The sequence below is a fragment of the Sorex araneus genome, chromosome 1, assembly GCF_027595985.1.
Source record: "Sorex araneus isolate mSorAra2 chromosome 1, mSorAra2.pri, whole genome shotgun sequence".
NCBI lineage: Eukaryota > Metazoa > Chordata > Mammalia > Eulipotyphla > Soricidae > Sorex > Sorex araneus.
In genome coordinates, this window is record NC_073302.1 from 112,608,690 (window position 1) to 112,625,988 (window position 17,299).

General features: G+C 34.2%; 1 protein-coding gene across 6 annotated transcripts in view; it reads right to left on the reverse strand.

Annotated features, from left to right (window-relative positions):
- Positions 1–17,299, reverse strand: part of CDH12 (cadherin 12) — a 1,011,811-nt gene that overhangs the window by 653,831 nt on the left and 340,681 nt on the right. For 4 of the 6 annotated variants that reach the window (XM_055142975.1, XM_055142951.1, XM_055142989.1 and 1 more), the window contains one exon: positions 16,827–16,910. The gene's annotated coding sequence lies outside the window, so the exon portion shown is untranslated. Of the gene's footprint in view, positions 1–16,790; positions 16,911–17,299 lie in introns of all 6 variants that reach the window. The other 2 variants (XM_055142967.1, XM_055142959.1) reach the window with 1 other exon arrangement.

The following is a 17,299-nucleotide window of genomic DNA, read 5'->3' on the forward strand; positions in this document are numbered from 1 at the left end:
ACTAGAGAAACTAATTATGGATATATCTTACTATAATTATGAGTTGCACCAGTTGTGGTCTCTGTTTTCAGTTCTATATTTAGACTCTAAAATTCAAAGATATTAAGTACTATAAGAAGCTTCTTGAGAGTCACATAATGTCACATCTATGGACAAAATATTAAATATAATGTTTATTTAATATTAGAAAATATTAAGGATAATGCAAGCATTATGATCAAACAATAAGATAATAAATAATAAAACCAATCATTAATATAGTATGTGATGGAAATAAGATGTATACAGTAATAAAAAATAAATAATATAAACTGATATAAAATAAGAGAAAATACAGAGATAGTAAAGGAAATGGTCACAATTGTATCACTGTGTGAATAACATAAAATTCAAAGATACAGAAAACAAATAATACAATAGGTAAACAGTCAAAAACCATCAAATGCCAAGGCATCTAATAGTTATAGAAATTACAGTGATGTAGAGTTTTATTTAAGTATATTGAGAAATTTATATTCTTTCTTATTCAATGACTAGAGATCTTGTATAACATCTAAGAAGGCAGAAACTACTTTTAATAGGGTTGACAAAACCAAACATATTAAAACATACATTTTAATGCACACACACTAAAAAGCAAATGCTCAACTGCATCTGGGAAAAGCATTTTAAACAAAGATTAAACCCTGGATTCTGAAGATTGATTTAAAAAGAAAATCACATGCTTGACTGATAACATAAATCAATCATGCTTATTTTGTATAATAGACATATCTGAGAATATAAATGTCATTCATTTCACTAACTTATTTTGATGTAACATCCATCACAGCACAATATTAATGGCAAAAGCAAAATCATGTAATTTATTCTAGAACTGGGAATGATGTAACTCCGAGGAAAGTCTTTGTAATATAGAAATTTGCCCATGTAGTGTTTCAATTTAACATGATTTGACACACGCAACACAGAGAAGTACTGCAACTGGCAGGTAAGAAGGTGCTCAAACAGAATTGTATCAATTCCCTGTCTGCTTTTCCTTCACAGCATTTTAGTTAGCATAGAAAAGAGACTAAATCATTTCATTCTGAGACAGAAGATCTTTTGTGACAAATATAGCACAAAATTAAAGAAATATTTGTTACACTGGAGTCAATTTACTTTTCTGTTGTTTTGATGGCTTCTTTTTTTCAGTATAGTGAGTACATAAAATAGATTTAAAAAACACAATTTTTGTAAAGGAAGTCAATTGAATTCTATTCTATAAATGATCCTTCTATTTTCCTTATTTTGATAGTTTGCTATCTTGGGCTCTTGCTGACTCTGGAGGGAGTTAGCTAATTCTTCAAGCAAATTACCAGCAGATATCTCACTTTCCATATGCCAGTCAACAATTCCAGATCCCAAACTTCTTTATTTGGCTGTGATACTCTTGTTCAGACAAGTACAGTTAGTCTCTTTGCCTCAACGCCTAGTGAATTATTCAAACCTGTTAGTCCTATACCAGCTTATCCTGCTTATCAATCCTCCTCCCAGAATCATAGGTTTTCTATCAAAGTTCTCCCCATCCCACCTTTTTATCTTGGTGCTTCCTCATGCATTTCTTTGTGACGCACCCCACTGTCTGTTTCTAGGAGAGAAAGATTCAATGCATATGTTTTCCTTCCCAATTGTCCCTGACAGCTCAGCATGTTTCACCAAACATGCTTAATTAGAGCCAAACACAATTGAAATAGCAGTCTTTCCTTCCACAAATGAAAAAGAAGGTTCCTTGTTAATGTATTTTATTTTATTCCAATGCGGTACCGTTGGGAAGGACAAGTAAAGAGAGGCTTCAAAAATCTCAGGGTAGGACAAATGGAGACGTTACTGAGACCGCTGAAGAAAATCGACGATCAACGGGATGATGATGATGGTGATGATGACATAAGCATATTACACTAAAGAGTCCTTCAGTTACTGACATAATTTTAGATACAATTTAGACATGAAAGCTATGGTCACGAAAATAATGTCGAAAAGCTTTGACCAGACATAATTGCATTAAAATATGCAAACTAATTTCCGGTTTTATAGTTGGAAATGTTATACTATTTTAGACTATTTATAGGATGATTTGAATAGAGATAAACACTTATTTAAATGTATATAAAATTATAATTTCATATTGTTCTGTGATCATCTTTGGGTTTTCTCATTGAACTCATTTAAAGCTATGCATTACTGAATATATTTAGCATATGCTTAATGACTAAAATAATAAGTGTATTGCTTTCCTTTTTTCCTTTTATTTTTTCCTGGAAAATCAGTTTCAAATGTAGAAATGGCTGTTTTCTCATTTATCACTCAGAAAAAACTGAAGTCAAAGTTGGTAACAATGAATGACATCTACATAGTACACAGTGTTAGATTTCATTCTCTTATACTGTTTCCTGACATTTCAACTTGGGGTTCCTTTTAAAAAGTTCTTCTCTGAATTCAAAGCAATTCAGTTCTTTAACGCTTTGCTATCTCTTTATTGCACTGAACGGGAAAGTGTTAACCTAACCAAGAAATCATATAACATGGTATCTCATGCTAAGATATGGACCAAATGAAATAAAAATAAAAATGAAGAGAATCATGAAAGAAGTGATAATAAGAATCTACAATTCACAAGAAGAGTTCCAAAAAACAGAAATTCTATAAAGAAAAGGAGAAAAAACATCTCCTTCTGCAGATTTTTCAACTTTGAAATTTTTTAATCAGTGATTATTAAAAAGTGTCAGGATGAAGCAGGATTTTCCTACTAAATATGAGGATGCTAAATAAACTTCACTGAATATTCTTCAATAAATAAAATATATTTTGCAGTAAGTGTGTCTTTATGAAACTGGTGCCTCTAGTTACACAACTTATTTTTATTAGAGAAGCAGTAGATTCTTTGTCAAGAGTCGAATAGCTAGAAGCATACCTGCTTAATCCTGAGTCCCTTTTTCTTATGTATGAAATACCTAAATTCAATTTAAATAAGACCAATGCTATGACTTAATAAAGAAAAAATCAATGAATGATGTATTAGGTTGTTATGGATGTCACAGTAAGGAATCAGAGCTGAGGTTGCTTAACCACAGGAATTCACTCCTTCCAAATTCTGATGTACTGAAACATAGTTTAAATGTTGTCCAACTTTGGTGATCCTTCAGAGGGACGAGAAAGATCAGCTTAGATCTTTTACCCAATTCATATCAGATCTCTCCCTGAGTCTGACCTCACTCCATATCTCATTTTTCTGTACCTATGCAGCATTTTTCTGTACCTATAAACAGAGTTCCTCTTTTTAGAAGAAGACAGTCATTGATTAACATTCATCCAATGACCTCATGAATCATCTCTTTACAAACCTAATTTTCGGTTATATGTTCTGGTACTAAAAATTAAGATTTCAGTGTATGAATGTTAGTGGGGACAAATTCCATTACTTATCAAGTAGCATTAATAACTTGGAGGAGCTGTGACTGACAGTTTTAGAGTATCTGAAAGAACAGTGCCACAGAGATCATGACTCTGTCCACACAGGACATCAGAATGTTGAAAGTGCAAAAGGAAGATACCTTGAAATACTTTGTAAAGAGTATCTTGTGGCAAAAAATACTAATTAAGGGGTACAAAACCCACCTTTCCAGAATTCCTCCTCAACAAATATCACACACACTAGTCATTCTTGTCACCTATTTCAAATAATTTTCCACCCCCTTAATCACCCTTCACACTTTAAGTCCTCTACCGTTGTGAAATCTAATGTTGCACACATTTGTCAACAGAGTTCTCGTTGTGCAAGTTCTGGCTCAATGCTTGGTTACTGCACAGTGTCATGGTTGTAACACCCCTTTGTAGTAAATATGTTTTTCCTCTTCTGCTTTCCTCAGCAGTTACTAGTAATTATGTGTTTTGTCATGATGCCATTTATTTGCTTAATACACTCTTATGACGGGTGATCACACACAGAAGATCCAAGTCATTTACCACAGCCAATGAGGCCTGCAGCATTTGATTCCTGACAATCAATCAATAGAACTTCCTCGTCTCACTCATGGGATTCACCAACCTAGTGATTCAGATACTCTCCTTTCTCACCCAAGTAGGTCACACTTGTTCTTCACAGTTATTTTTCATTAGCTTTAATTTCTGCTGGCAATTTTCTCTGTATGGATTATAATACAAATGTCTCTTGATCGTATCAAGGTGCAAATCATTTCACCTCAGAGATGGTTTCTCTGACCATCAATCATAGCTGAGCTTCCAGTGTCTCCCTAATATATTAGCTTGTTTGTTTAAGTTGATTATACTTTATCAATTTCTGATATTTTTTGTAAATTAATTATTCATTGGTTGATTTTCTGTCACTCTCAACCACAGTGTAAGTCCAGGGAAGCAGAAATATAACATGTTTGCTCCACTTTATTCCAAGGCAACCGAATCAGTCCTGTAACAAATTGGGAAACACAGTTGAATAAATGAATGAATCAATAGATGGATGTGTATAAATGTATAGATTATTCATGAATACATGAATATATGATATTTGTTATATCATATATTCATATATTCAAGTATATTTGGCACTGATGATATTTTTAAGGTTCAGGGAACACACATTTCAAATATGCCATAAGCAATAAAACTAAAAGAAAATGCTTAAATTAGATATAGAAGAATAAATTTGTCACTTTATCTAAGTTATCTTTCCATAATTTTATCTGGACTTCCAAAAGTATATGGGTTTCATCCAATATCTCTTTTTGAGAGAGGGGAGGGAGAGAAGTATCGATTCACACACCTCTAACTCAACTGGTTACACAATTCAAAACAAAAAATATAAATATTTTAGTGTTTGAATAAGGAACTAATTTGTAATGTGTGTTTTCTCTATACTAAGAAACTATTTTTTTGAATTCTTTTCTTCATCCAAAATATGATACTGAGAAAGTGAATTTATCTTGCCATTTATGATATTTACATTTTAAGATGGATCAATGTAAAATATTTTCTAGAGAAATTATTTGTAACTCTGCAGATAATGATACATTTACTTCATACTTAAAAAAATAGTATTTAATGATGCCCACACTATATAACTTGCAAGCACCCTGCCACCTGCAGCTAAATGATGAGTATTAAGACCTCACACAATGATCCTGGTACCTGAAGAAAAGCAAAAGGGCCCTTGAATATCCTAATAACAATTTCTTATTCCCATTATGTTTTAACAACTAAGATCCCTTAGCCAAACAATTCCTCTAATCACAGAACAAGCATATGCCTGATTATCCCCAAGGAGGAAATGTCAGTTCCGTGACAGTAAGCAAGATTATTCACATTGTCAAGTACATCCTCCCCAAGAACCTGAGCACAGCTCATCCTTCACTTATTATGAAGGCTTTCTCCCACAGGCCTTGCTTAGTCAATATCCCCGAAATCAACCCCCACGTGGCCCTGTGAATAGTGGTATCCCTCCTCCAGTTTATGAAACTGTGAGACTAAGAAATATCATTGATACCCTCCACCCAGTTACATGGTTCAGAGTAGAGGTCTAGCTGGAGCAGGAATTCATACTTCAACAATAAGATGAAAAGAAGTTAAGCCAAATGTCATGAGATTTTGCACCTAATTAGATGTGTATATTCCTGGAGTGATAGCACAGTGGGTAGGGGTTTTGCCTTGCATGCGGTCATCCCGGGATCGATTCTTCCATTCCTCTCGAAATGCCGGCAAGATACTGAGAGTATCCTGCCCACATGGCAGAGCCTGGCAAGCTATCCATGGCATATTAGATATGCCAAAAAATAGTAAAAAGTCTCACAATGGAGACTTTACTGGAACCTGCTCAACGGGACTACAGGACAGTGCTACAGTGCTAGATGTGTATGGAGAGTTCTTTATAGGAAATAGTTTCTATATTCTCAGATTCTGAATATAGAATGCATGAACAATATTTTATTCTTACCCAATGATCTATAATCAATAATCGATGCTTTCTTTTATTTCCACAAGTAAGGCTGCTTGGATGCATATTGTTTGAATAATAAAAATCACTACTCTCCACTCAGTTTTCATGCCAAACAAAAATCAGGACCTGTAACTGATTCAAATGAATATATTTTTAGAAGTGTGTGATAAATTTCAGTATGTGAAATGTATTCATTTACTGACTAAAAGGTGCTAAGTTCACTCTAGAATTGGCAGTCATGGCAAATAAGTTTTCATGTGGGGGACATTTCACTAGATAAAACTTCTCTTTCCAAATTATTGAGCTTAGAACTTTAAGTGTGCTGTTTTCTTCAATGAGAGGTACTCAAAGATAACTAACTTCACCTGGAACAAAGTATCAGGAAAAAAAGAGAGAAAATATTAAGTTTAGAGTCAAGTGATGTATGTCAGAGACCTCACAGGCATGGTGTGATTTTTTCTGCTAAGGCTTCCGAATGCCTGAGTATGTCAAGGCTCCATATTCCTAGAATAGTAAAGTAGATGCTGAATATTCTGGTTGCAACCAGTATGTGTTAATATTCTAGAATCAATAGTCCCTTTATATAGCAATAATATATTTCCTTATATATTATTGTACTCCTAAAAAGTCTTTTGACAGGTCACTCATGGAATTTCATTCCCTGAAAGAGTGTTTGTGCTTCTTGTGATGAAGTGTATTATCTGTCTGCTTATTTTTATGTTTTGTTTTGGTTTGGGGGCCACAATAAGTGGTGATTAGAAATTACTTCTGGCTCTAAGAGCAGAGATCAGTTCTGGTGGATTGTATGTGATGCTGTGGAACAAACTCAGGTAGATAGCATGCAACAGTGACTACATATAGCCTCACCCCTTGTCCTCATTGCTTCTGCTTCCTAACTTGTTTATGAGCATTTACATAGGTATTGAAAGTTACCTTCTGAAAAAAAAATGTTACCTTCTGGTAGGAGAGTGATTTCTGTTATTTCTAAGTGAACTTAGATTTATATTAGGCTATTGGAAAAGTTCAATATTATCACCCAATTTGTGATATATTGTGACTTAAAATGATTGTTATCACAAATCATTTCATTACCTTACTGTGATGGAATGGTTAATTTTATATGCTTTAATAATTTGAATACCACTTAAAATTCTAATGCATGTTAATATATATTTGAATCATACTTAATTCTTCTGAATCTCTGTGTCACTGATAGATATACCTCTAATCCTAAATTATTAGCTGAACATCCAATACAATTTAATTGTTGCTTATAATTCAGATTTACCTTATCTTAATGTTGAGATTAACCTCATCTATTTCCATTTTATTTTTCCCTGAATAAGGTCAGCGATCTGAAAGTTGGGTAGAATATTATGAGATATAGGCAGAACAGAATAAAATATTCCATTAACAATGGAAAATAAGATGACACCCCTTGATGAATGGGTCAGAAAGTTAAGTAATTAAAAGAAGGCCAATAATATTCTTGGCTGCAAACGGTCAGTTGAACACAGGGAAAAAAGACGTGAGAGAAGAACAGGAGATTTTTCAAACTGCAATAAAATACCAAATATAGACATTAAGTGTTAATAGGCTAATTTTTAATTTTCTTGTTGTGGGGCTACCTAGGAATGGCCATATGACGCGGAGACAGAAATGAACTCACAATTGCACACACAATGCTTTTACTCTACTACTTGAGTCACATTTCACCCTCTTTTTTTTTCACCCTCTTTAAAAAATATATATTTATTTTTTTAAATCACCATGTGGCAAGTTAAAGTTCTCAGGCTTATGTCTCAGTTATATAATGCTTGTACACCTGTCCCTTCACCAGTGCCCATATTCCAACACCAAAACCCCCAGTATACCTCCCAACCCCCATCTCCCCACCTCAACCTGTGTAGCTGATAAATTTCACTTCATTTTCTCTTTACTTTGATTACATTCCATATTTCAACACAAAATTCACTATTGTTGTTGGAGTTTCCCCCAAAAAAACAGCCCTTCTGACAAGGAAGCATTTGATAATTAGTTTTCCATTGCTGAGAATGAAGAGATATAAAGGTTTAGCATTTCTGTATTTTAGTATTTTAGTAATTAAGTCCAGGGAGATTTATGTTAGAAATTGCATCATGTCCCTTCCTGGGGAAGCATGGGGCTATGGCTTAGTTCACAGAATAGAGACATTGCTGCAAGCAGTTGCTGGTATCAAAAGTAGTCTAGGTGGCCTCCGGATCGTGGTGGATCAGCAGCAGAGCGGCTGCACAAACGTGTGGCCACCCAGGTCCAATCTTGGCGGAGCGTACACCGGTATCACCCCAGCTTGAGATCGCCCACGTGTCCCACTGTTTCAAGCTCAAACCTCTTTTTTTTCTCTCTTCCCATGCCACCAAGTTCGTACCTGCTTAATGCTCCTCATAATATGGCAGACGCCACACAGCTTTTCCCTGAAAAGGGAAAAAAAACGAGAAAGATCTTTCCCCTCCTCGGCCGCATGGGGCTATGGCTTAGTTCACAGTCTAGAGACATTGCTGGAAGCAGTTGCTGGTACCAAAAGTCGTCTAGCTAGCCTCTGGATTGTGGTCAATCAGCAGCAGAGCGGACCCCCTTAATGAATTTTTTATCGTGGGACACAGGGTGAGAAGTTCCAAACAAAGCTAACAGCAATAGCTGGGCATGAAGAGCACTTAAAGTTACAGAGGGTCTGAACAGAGTATTCTCTAGAATTATCTATTGTGCTTCAGAAAAGAATGGAGGACTTTGGAATAAGGTCAGAGAATTAGATTGAACACAAAATTATTAGCCTGAGACAATTATTTCAAGTTTTAATATTCACTGACTTCGAGAAGACCCATATTTTTATGAAATGAGGTGAGAAGATCCGTATTGTTATGAAATGAAGTGTGATGATGATATTATCAGATAGAAATAGTAATGCAATATTGTGTCCTCTGCCTACTGCTTGCAAAAATGATAGTACAGTTTCCACAATTGAAAAACAGACATCCTCTCTCTCTCTCTCTTTCTCTCTCTTTCTCTCTCTTTCTCTCTCCTCTAAGACACAAGATATAGGGTATGTGACTTCTGTCTCATTTCAAAAATCTGCAGAGAAAACAGGTGTCCCTTTGTGGCAAGAGAAAGAATGGAATCAAAACAACATAGAATACTGGAATAAACATCATGCTTAAAAGTATATTTATTCCTCTGTTTTATCATATACACCAAATAGTTTAAAAGATTTTACTTAATTTTCTGAAAAAAAAAAAAAACCTCGAAAAAATGCTCACTGAGAATGTTCGACACTATTAGTAGGCTACTGATGTGTGAAAAGAAAATGTATAAAACAGAAGGATATATGTTTTCTAAGTATTAATTTAATTAATGGAGTTGAACTGCTATGTGAATGAGTAAAGGACTTGTGCCTCTTCTTAGTCTCAGTAGACTTTCTCACATGCATCAGCGATGGAGTACAGAAAGAAACTAATAAGCTAGAAAACAATGCTGTCACTCCATATTAACCTATATTTATGCCTTGCATTAAAGCCATACTATATGACATGATATTTATATTACCAAGAGTTCATCATGTGATCCATAATTAGATAAATGAAACAAAAAATAAAATGAAATATTAAAATGCAGAAAAAAGCAAAAAGTAAAGGTTTAGCTTTGTTGTCTGTTATGACTTAATCTGCCTCAGCTACTTGTATTTCACTTATAGATAAAATTGACTAGTAATTTTTTTTCATTTCCTCAATTATTTCATTTAGCAAGATCACATCTAGTACTATTCATTTTGTATGAGAAGCTTGGGGCTTGTCTCATTTCCTTGTCTTCCTTTTGCTGCCATCTTGGATCTAGATCTTAAATCTTTATTCTTCTTGATATCTGATTCAGCATGATCTGATACTGTACCTGGTTGCCTAAAAGGTACTTATGAAAATTAAGTTGTTGCCTAGAGAGTATTCTTTAGTGTTAGACTGATCTTGTTTGCATTTACAGTTCTGCTACCACAAACTAAGGAATCTGGGAAAATAGTCATATAGATGGTTATAGATGCAGATACTAAGAATATGGTTATAGACATTCATATATAATGTATTGGTCTAATGTCATAGAATTTCTATTACAGTGAACTCTAGAAATTAATATATGTGTGTATATTGTTATATAGATACATATATATTATGTGTATGTGCATGTGTGTATTTGTGTGTGTGTGTGTGTGTTTGTGTAACATTCTGGTCTCCAATTCTTCAAAAGCAGTTCAGATTTCACATTCTCAATGGGAAACTATCCTCCACCAAATCAAGATGATAGAAACCCAGAATCTCTCTCTTTCTCATCCAAAGTATTATATGCCATCAAATTTTCTGATGTCAATGTACATTTCACCATTTAGTTTGCAATATTCATTTCCAGATAATATTTAATATGTATCATTTTTAAATTGAGTCATGCTACCTAATATGTTCATTCATTGATTCAAACATGTAAAACGTTGAAACTAAGAATTTGTAATCATAAGTCTATTTGAACATTAGCAGGATGGAATCAGGAAAGTATCGAATATATCTACTTTGTATCCCTGCTAAATGTGATGGTCTTTCCCCCTACCACAAGAAACCAGGAGCAGTGCTCTAAAATATACTTTCTATCACAAGCCTTGGGTTTGGGAATATATCTTGGGTGTCACCATGAATATGCTCTCCCATATGATTCTCTTCTGCTGTTTAATTTTCAGTAAAAACCTGTTTTGCTGGAATAAGAGCTATTGTTAAAGTTTCGCAGCAAACAGCAAATGTTTGCACTTTCTAAATGGCATTTAATTATTTTTAGTAGATCCAAATAGTCATAAATTTATGGTTAAATGTGTAGTGATACGATGACAATGTGAATCAATTTTTGATCTAAAAATAAGCAATGAGTTTTCCATCATGCACTTATCATGGTACCAGCTTAATTTATGTGGCAAAGAAGACTAGCTTGGATCAAAATCTGTTCCCTTGCTCTAAATTATTCCAGACAAATATGTTCTCTTGCTCTAAATTATTCTAGATAAATGCAAACTTGTGTTATTCAAAAACAAAGAAAAAAATGAATCAAATGTCTACCATTCATAAGTGCATTTTACTATGTTGAGAATCACTGTATACTTATAAAGCAAAATATACAATAGTTCATTATCATTTCAGTAAAAGGAAGAGAAACAGCTAAAAAGATATTTAAACTGCATTAGAGATTACTGTAACATTCCATGACAAAGGGAATATTACAGTGATGTTAGCTGGCAAAGTTTATAGTGTGTGAGATCTGGTACACTCAAGCATAAAAGAAACACAAATCACAATACTGCCTATGTTACTCTGGTTCTTTTTAAAGGTCATTTGTTACTTTGGAAAATGTCAAAAAAGTAGTGCTTAATTATAAACACAAAAACCCATTCCAAAGTTAAATATAACTCTATATGTTATTAAGCATATAGGTTTAGCCTCATCACGGTTCATCTCAAATAAATTAGCTAATTAGGTATTGATTTCATTAAAAGTGTTACTGACAAGTGATATTTAATATTATTAGACTAAAGAGTCAATCAGAAACTGGAGTTCATTTTCGTCACCATGATTGGCTCATAATTCCCCTTGAATAAGTGACTGAAATAATAGCTCAGTGGGTAGGGCGTTTGCCTTGCATGAGGCCAACCTAAGCTTGATTCCTTCGTCCCTCTCGGAGAGCCCAGCAAGTTACCGAGAATATCTCACCTGATAAGCTGCCTGTGGTGTATTCAATATGCCAAAAACAGTAACAAGTCTCACAATGGAGATGTTACTGGTACCCGCTCAAGCAAATCCATGAACAATGGGACAACAGTGCTACAGTGCTATTATCTTACTTTTCCTGGTCTCTTTACAAAATTGCCAAGTTTAGTTTATCATGAGCCTGATTTAGGAGAGTACAGGGAGAATAAAAAAACTAGTATACTTCTAAAGCTTTAAAATTTGATTAAAGTTCTGATCTTCAATAAAAAATGAAATCTGACTGTGTACAACTTACTCATTTGCATCCAAAGACTTTGATTAGAATAATTTTTCAACTAAAAACAATTAGTAACAGGCCATTTGTTTACTAAGTGCTATAAGAGAGACCAGCTGTCTATATTTCCTTCATTTAACTACTCAGAAGTTTGGATTTTATCATGACATTTCACGGTTTAAAACATTTCGTTAAACTCATCTCTTAATATTGACCTTTATAGGTTATTCTCCATATACTCTCCAAGAGAATCATGTTTTAAAAAACAATGATTCGCATTTCCATAGGATTTGTCCCTACTTTTCATACACCCTATGTCATGTCATATATTCAATATATTTCGATACGAAAGAGGGCTCCTTCACAAAAGTCAACTTAAAAATTGTAGTCTGCTGACTTGCAAATGATAGATCAATGCTAATTTGATATTCGCCTTACGAACTCGGACACCTTTTATGCCTGCTCAAAGATCTTTTGCTCTGTGTGTTCTAATCCTTGACTTTCCGATACCGCCTTTACGAGGTTAAGAAGATGAATGCTCATTGCTTTTAATCCTCACCATGATTTATGAGCCTCTTGGTATCCCTTCCCCAGAGCAGCTACAGCCCTGTGGCAGCTCTGCCTGCTGCTTAAATTACACAGACATCTGCAAAGTAAATTATGGATCGTTGCCCCACAGACCATAACTGAGCCTTCGCTGAGATTTTCCTGCAGCTTTTTCTTTTCTTTCTTAGAACAAAGACCATGTGTGTTTTGCTGATGCACTGAACAAATGCTAAAGGGACCCGAAGACACCACCCTGATCTTGATGACAACTTTACACATCCAAGCAAAGAAGCAAGACGCAAACAGCATTGTTTTAGAATCAGAAAAAGGGAAATCCAAGAGGGAAATGTTGATTTTTCTTCTTTATTTAAGGAAGACCATCTTTAAGTCCACAGAAGGAAGGAACCCTTTCAAATGAACTAAAAAATGTGTGGCATGAAATAAAGGCACAGGTAGGTGACCTTTGGATCTGTGAGTTGCAAGATTTTAAGACCATCATGTGGACTACAGTTTTTTATTTTTATTTTTTTAATATTGATAAATAAAATAGTAAGTTACTCAGTGGGAAATTCACAGAAAATTAGGAAACAATTGATTTTTTTTTTAGTTTTATTCTTTCTAATGACTCTACTTACTGAAAACCCGTTTTAATGACCCAGGAAGTTTGCAGCAATCAGGAATAATTGGAGCACTTCTTTCTTCTGAAAAGAAAGCCTTGCAGAGTCTAAGTGAACATAGTCAAGTCTCCCTCTGTATTTTTTCTTTCTTTTCCGTGCTTATTATTCTGTAGAGATGATGAATCATAATTCCCAATGACAGGTCCATTGTGAAAAATCTAACAGGCACATCCCCAAAGACTAACCTTTGACAATTATCAAAAATTAGAGCTATCCCAGCATTTATTTTCTTCAGATGTGCTAATTGCAAACCAAACAATAACCCATCAGGGAAAAACTACACTAGCAACATTTACAAAATGATTTTTAGTGCTAATGTCTTACAAAGTACATTTCTTTTTTAAACAGATGGCACTGTGATTCATTTTTTGAACCCTATTGTCAACTCAGCAGGAGTCTGTGAGCACTAAAACCAGAAATGCTCAAATCTACTCCTGGCTGTGCAGATCTGTTGCTACCCTCCGTGTTTCCATCAGCTTCTGTTTCACCTCATCACTGCTGAGAGGAGGTGTTCCCTGGTGTCAGGACCTGTGAGTCATACCAATGCCCTCACAGCTGAGGTTTTCAAAGCTCAATTCGAGATTTGTTTTCTTCTCTATGAGTCTCTGTGTTCATTTCCAAAATCTTCCCTATCACCTCCGAACTTCTCTCCATGTGCTCAAGAGAGAAAATTTTAAAGGAAAACTAAAGCTGTTGGTCAGTAAAAACCCAGAAGTGTTTTCAAACATGTCTAAATCATAGATGCCTTTGAACACTGAAATTCTTGTAGAATTATGTATTAGATAATCAGTAAAATATGTGATGGTATATATACATATGTATATGTGTGCATATATATGCATGTATATGTATGTATATACATATATATAGGTCCCATGTATTTCTAGTAGATATTTTCTTTGGATTTATTGGGTTTTTGCTTATTTCCTCATTGTTGGGGGGCAACATCTGACAGTGATAAGGAGACCCAGCCAAGAAATTATGTTTTCTATGTTTCCCTCCTCTTTCAACCTCATTCTAAATTAATTTCTTTATCACAAATATTTCACATTGGGACTAAAATGTTTTCAATAAATGGGCTATTATGTAGCCATATGAAGAAAATTATTTATCATTTATTTAATTTTTAAATTGTAACTATAGGGCTGGAGCTATAGCACAGCGCTTGGGCTTTCCCCTTTCACATGGCTAACCCGTGTTCGATTCCTCCGCCCCTCTCGGAGAGTCTGGCAAGCTACCTAGAACATGGAGCCCGCACAGCAGAGCCTGACAAGCTGCCCGTGTGTATTGGATATGCCAAAATCAGTAACAATAAGTCTCTCAATGAGAGACATTACTGGTGCCCGCTCGAACAAATCGATGAGCAACGGAATGACAGTAAAAGTGATTAAACTATATGTTAGGCAATCTTAGATATGGTGACACACACAACAAGCAATAAATACAGTGTGATTTCAAAGGGTACATAGATGACCTTTTTATGATTATTCAAAGATAAATCTAGAAAAGAAAGTAATATGAAATTGTATGACCCAGGGTATTACTTATATTTAAAATACTGAAAGACACAAAATTCAATCATGTGATTGACCTAAATAAAATCTATATCTTCAATGTTCTTACATATCATTCTATTTAATTATATCACACCATTGAGACTATATCTATATGTGACGTAGACGAAAACACATTAAAACAATTTCATACCATTGTTTTCAAAGTTCCTCCACATGAATTTAAACTTTCTTCTGATCAAAAATAAGTGTACAATCTAATTTTTTTCAATGCGTCCTTCCCACTGTTGTCTTTATCCTTATGAAACTTTATGACCAGCTCAAAATGTATACTGGTGGTAATAGCAAAAACCAAAGGGTATTTGGAAACTATATGCTTCCCTCCTAGTTTATTTGGATCGTCACATATCTTAATACTTTACTAGGCTTTAATGACAAAGATGCTACATCCTTCCTTAGTAATAAGAATGATGTGGTATTAACTGTTATTGATAATTCTTTCATTCCAGGTTAAAATGTGTTTGATATATTCATAGACATCAAGTTGTGAAAATAACAAGGTGTCTGTAATGGGAATTTATTTTAAAGTATTGACCTCTTACTCTATCATGATAAAATATTGGAAAATTAGTTTTCCATGAGAACAATAGAGATTTTATAAAGAACATTTTTATATTAATTTTTGAATATCAATGAGAACCAAATGAAGGATAAACCGGTGACAGTAGGGACTAAGAAGTTGTTTTTGAGATATTAAATTGCTATTTCTAATATCATATGACTGTCCAGTACAAACACCACAGGCCGTAGCCCTGATGGCCTCACCAACACCAGGCCAAGTACCAAACCACCAGTCACACCACTGGCAGGTTGACTATCAAAAGGAGTGCCTCCTACATTGCAGAGCACTGCTATTAAACTTCTCCTGCCCAAGAACAACAAAAATTAGTCCTGGAAAAGTAATTGCCTACAAGTTGTTCACTTTTTACTCAGGTCACTCTTGACTCAGGTATGCCGGGAAGTGCTACAACACTAGATCCAAGTATGGTGTTTTAGAATAAGCATATTTCATAAAAGAAACAGAGAAAAGATAAACTCTACTTATTAAAAATGAGTATGCAGAGTTTGAGGAAATATCACAGCAATATCCACGCAGGCACATTAGTTAAATCATAGGTTTGCCTTACCCCTTGAACCTTTTCTTTCTGAACTATTCTATTGATGGTTAATCTTAATTGATCACTGATCAAGATGTGCAAACCTAAAGCTTGTTTTGAATACAGGCTAAGAATACACCCTACAATTACCAAGCAGGAAGTGTCATGGGAGTGCTTTAATTATTGTCTCTAGAAGGTTAACTATACGTGTCTGAATTTCAGAGTTTAGATGCCTGTCATCAGCAGAGGAAAAGCAGTCTAAAATTGCCTGCCCAGGAAACAATTGAACCAGACTCTGCCATATTAATATTAATAAAGATAAGAAAATGTGCATGCAACACTGGCTTTTTGTTTCCTGTGTCAGAACTTCATCTGACATTTGCCTTTGAAATGAGACACATCCAGTTTAACAAAAGTAATCTCCACTAATTATGAGAGACTAGGAGAAGTGTTATAAAAATAATATAGGAGAGAATCAATTTTTGTACTTTAGAAGACACAGAGCCACCTGGTCTTCTCAAATCTGCATGTAAATAGAAACAGTAATAAAATAGCCATGAAGGACACCAAGATTGAATTCTTGCTAAAAGAAATGAACAAATCCCATGGTTTTGTCATATTTTAATTAACTACTTGTAAGTGCAATATATATATGCATATGTATATAAATTAATATTCTAATTTCTAACTGATGTTTCACAAAGAAATACATGAACAAAATTTTATATATAGACACACATATGTATATATATGAATATTCTAATTTCTAATATGATATTTTACAGAGGAATATATGAACAAAGCTTTATATATTTGTACACACACATATATATATATATATTTATAGTGAGAGAATTTAAATGCATACCTATTGGAGATATTGAGGTAATTAGATGTCTCCTACCTTTAGGAGGGCTGGCATACTTTAAAATTCCAAAGTGTTACTGAGTCCCAAACAGATGATATTCCAAAACAGAGTAAAATGTATCTGAGAAGATAAACACACACGCAATTGTAATGTTAAATATTATTTCAAATAGATGCTTATTTTAGAATATGACATTTTCATTTAAGTTGCAATAATAGTTTAACAATGCTTTATATGTCAAATGCAATTCCTCCTATTCAATCTAGTTTTGGCATTTTCATTACAGTGCTTCCTTTATCCGACTTATTTATTGGTAATTTTTATTAACTCAATTCTACAGTATAACATTTTAGATACTTCAAATATGTATCATTAAAAATCAGCTTAGTGAAGGCTGGAGAAATCATACATCAGGTAAGACACTTGCCTTGCATGCAGATGACCCAGTTTTGAACACTGGCATGTCACCCAATATAGTAATATGCCCTGAGCACAATTGGTCATGGTTA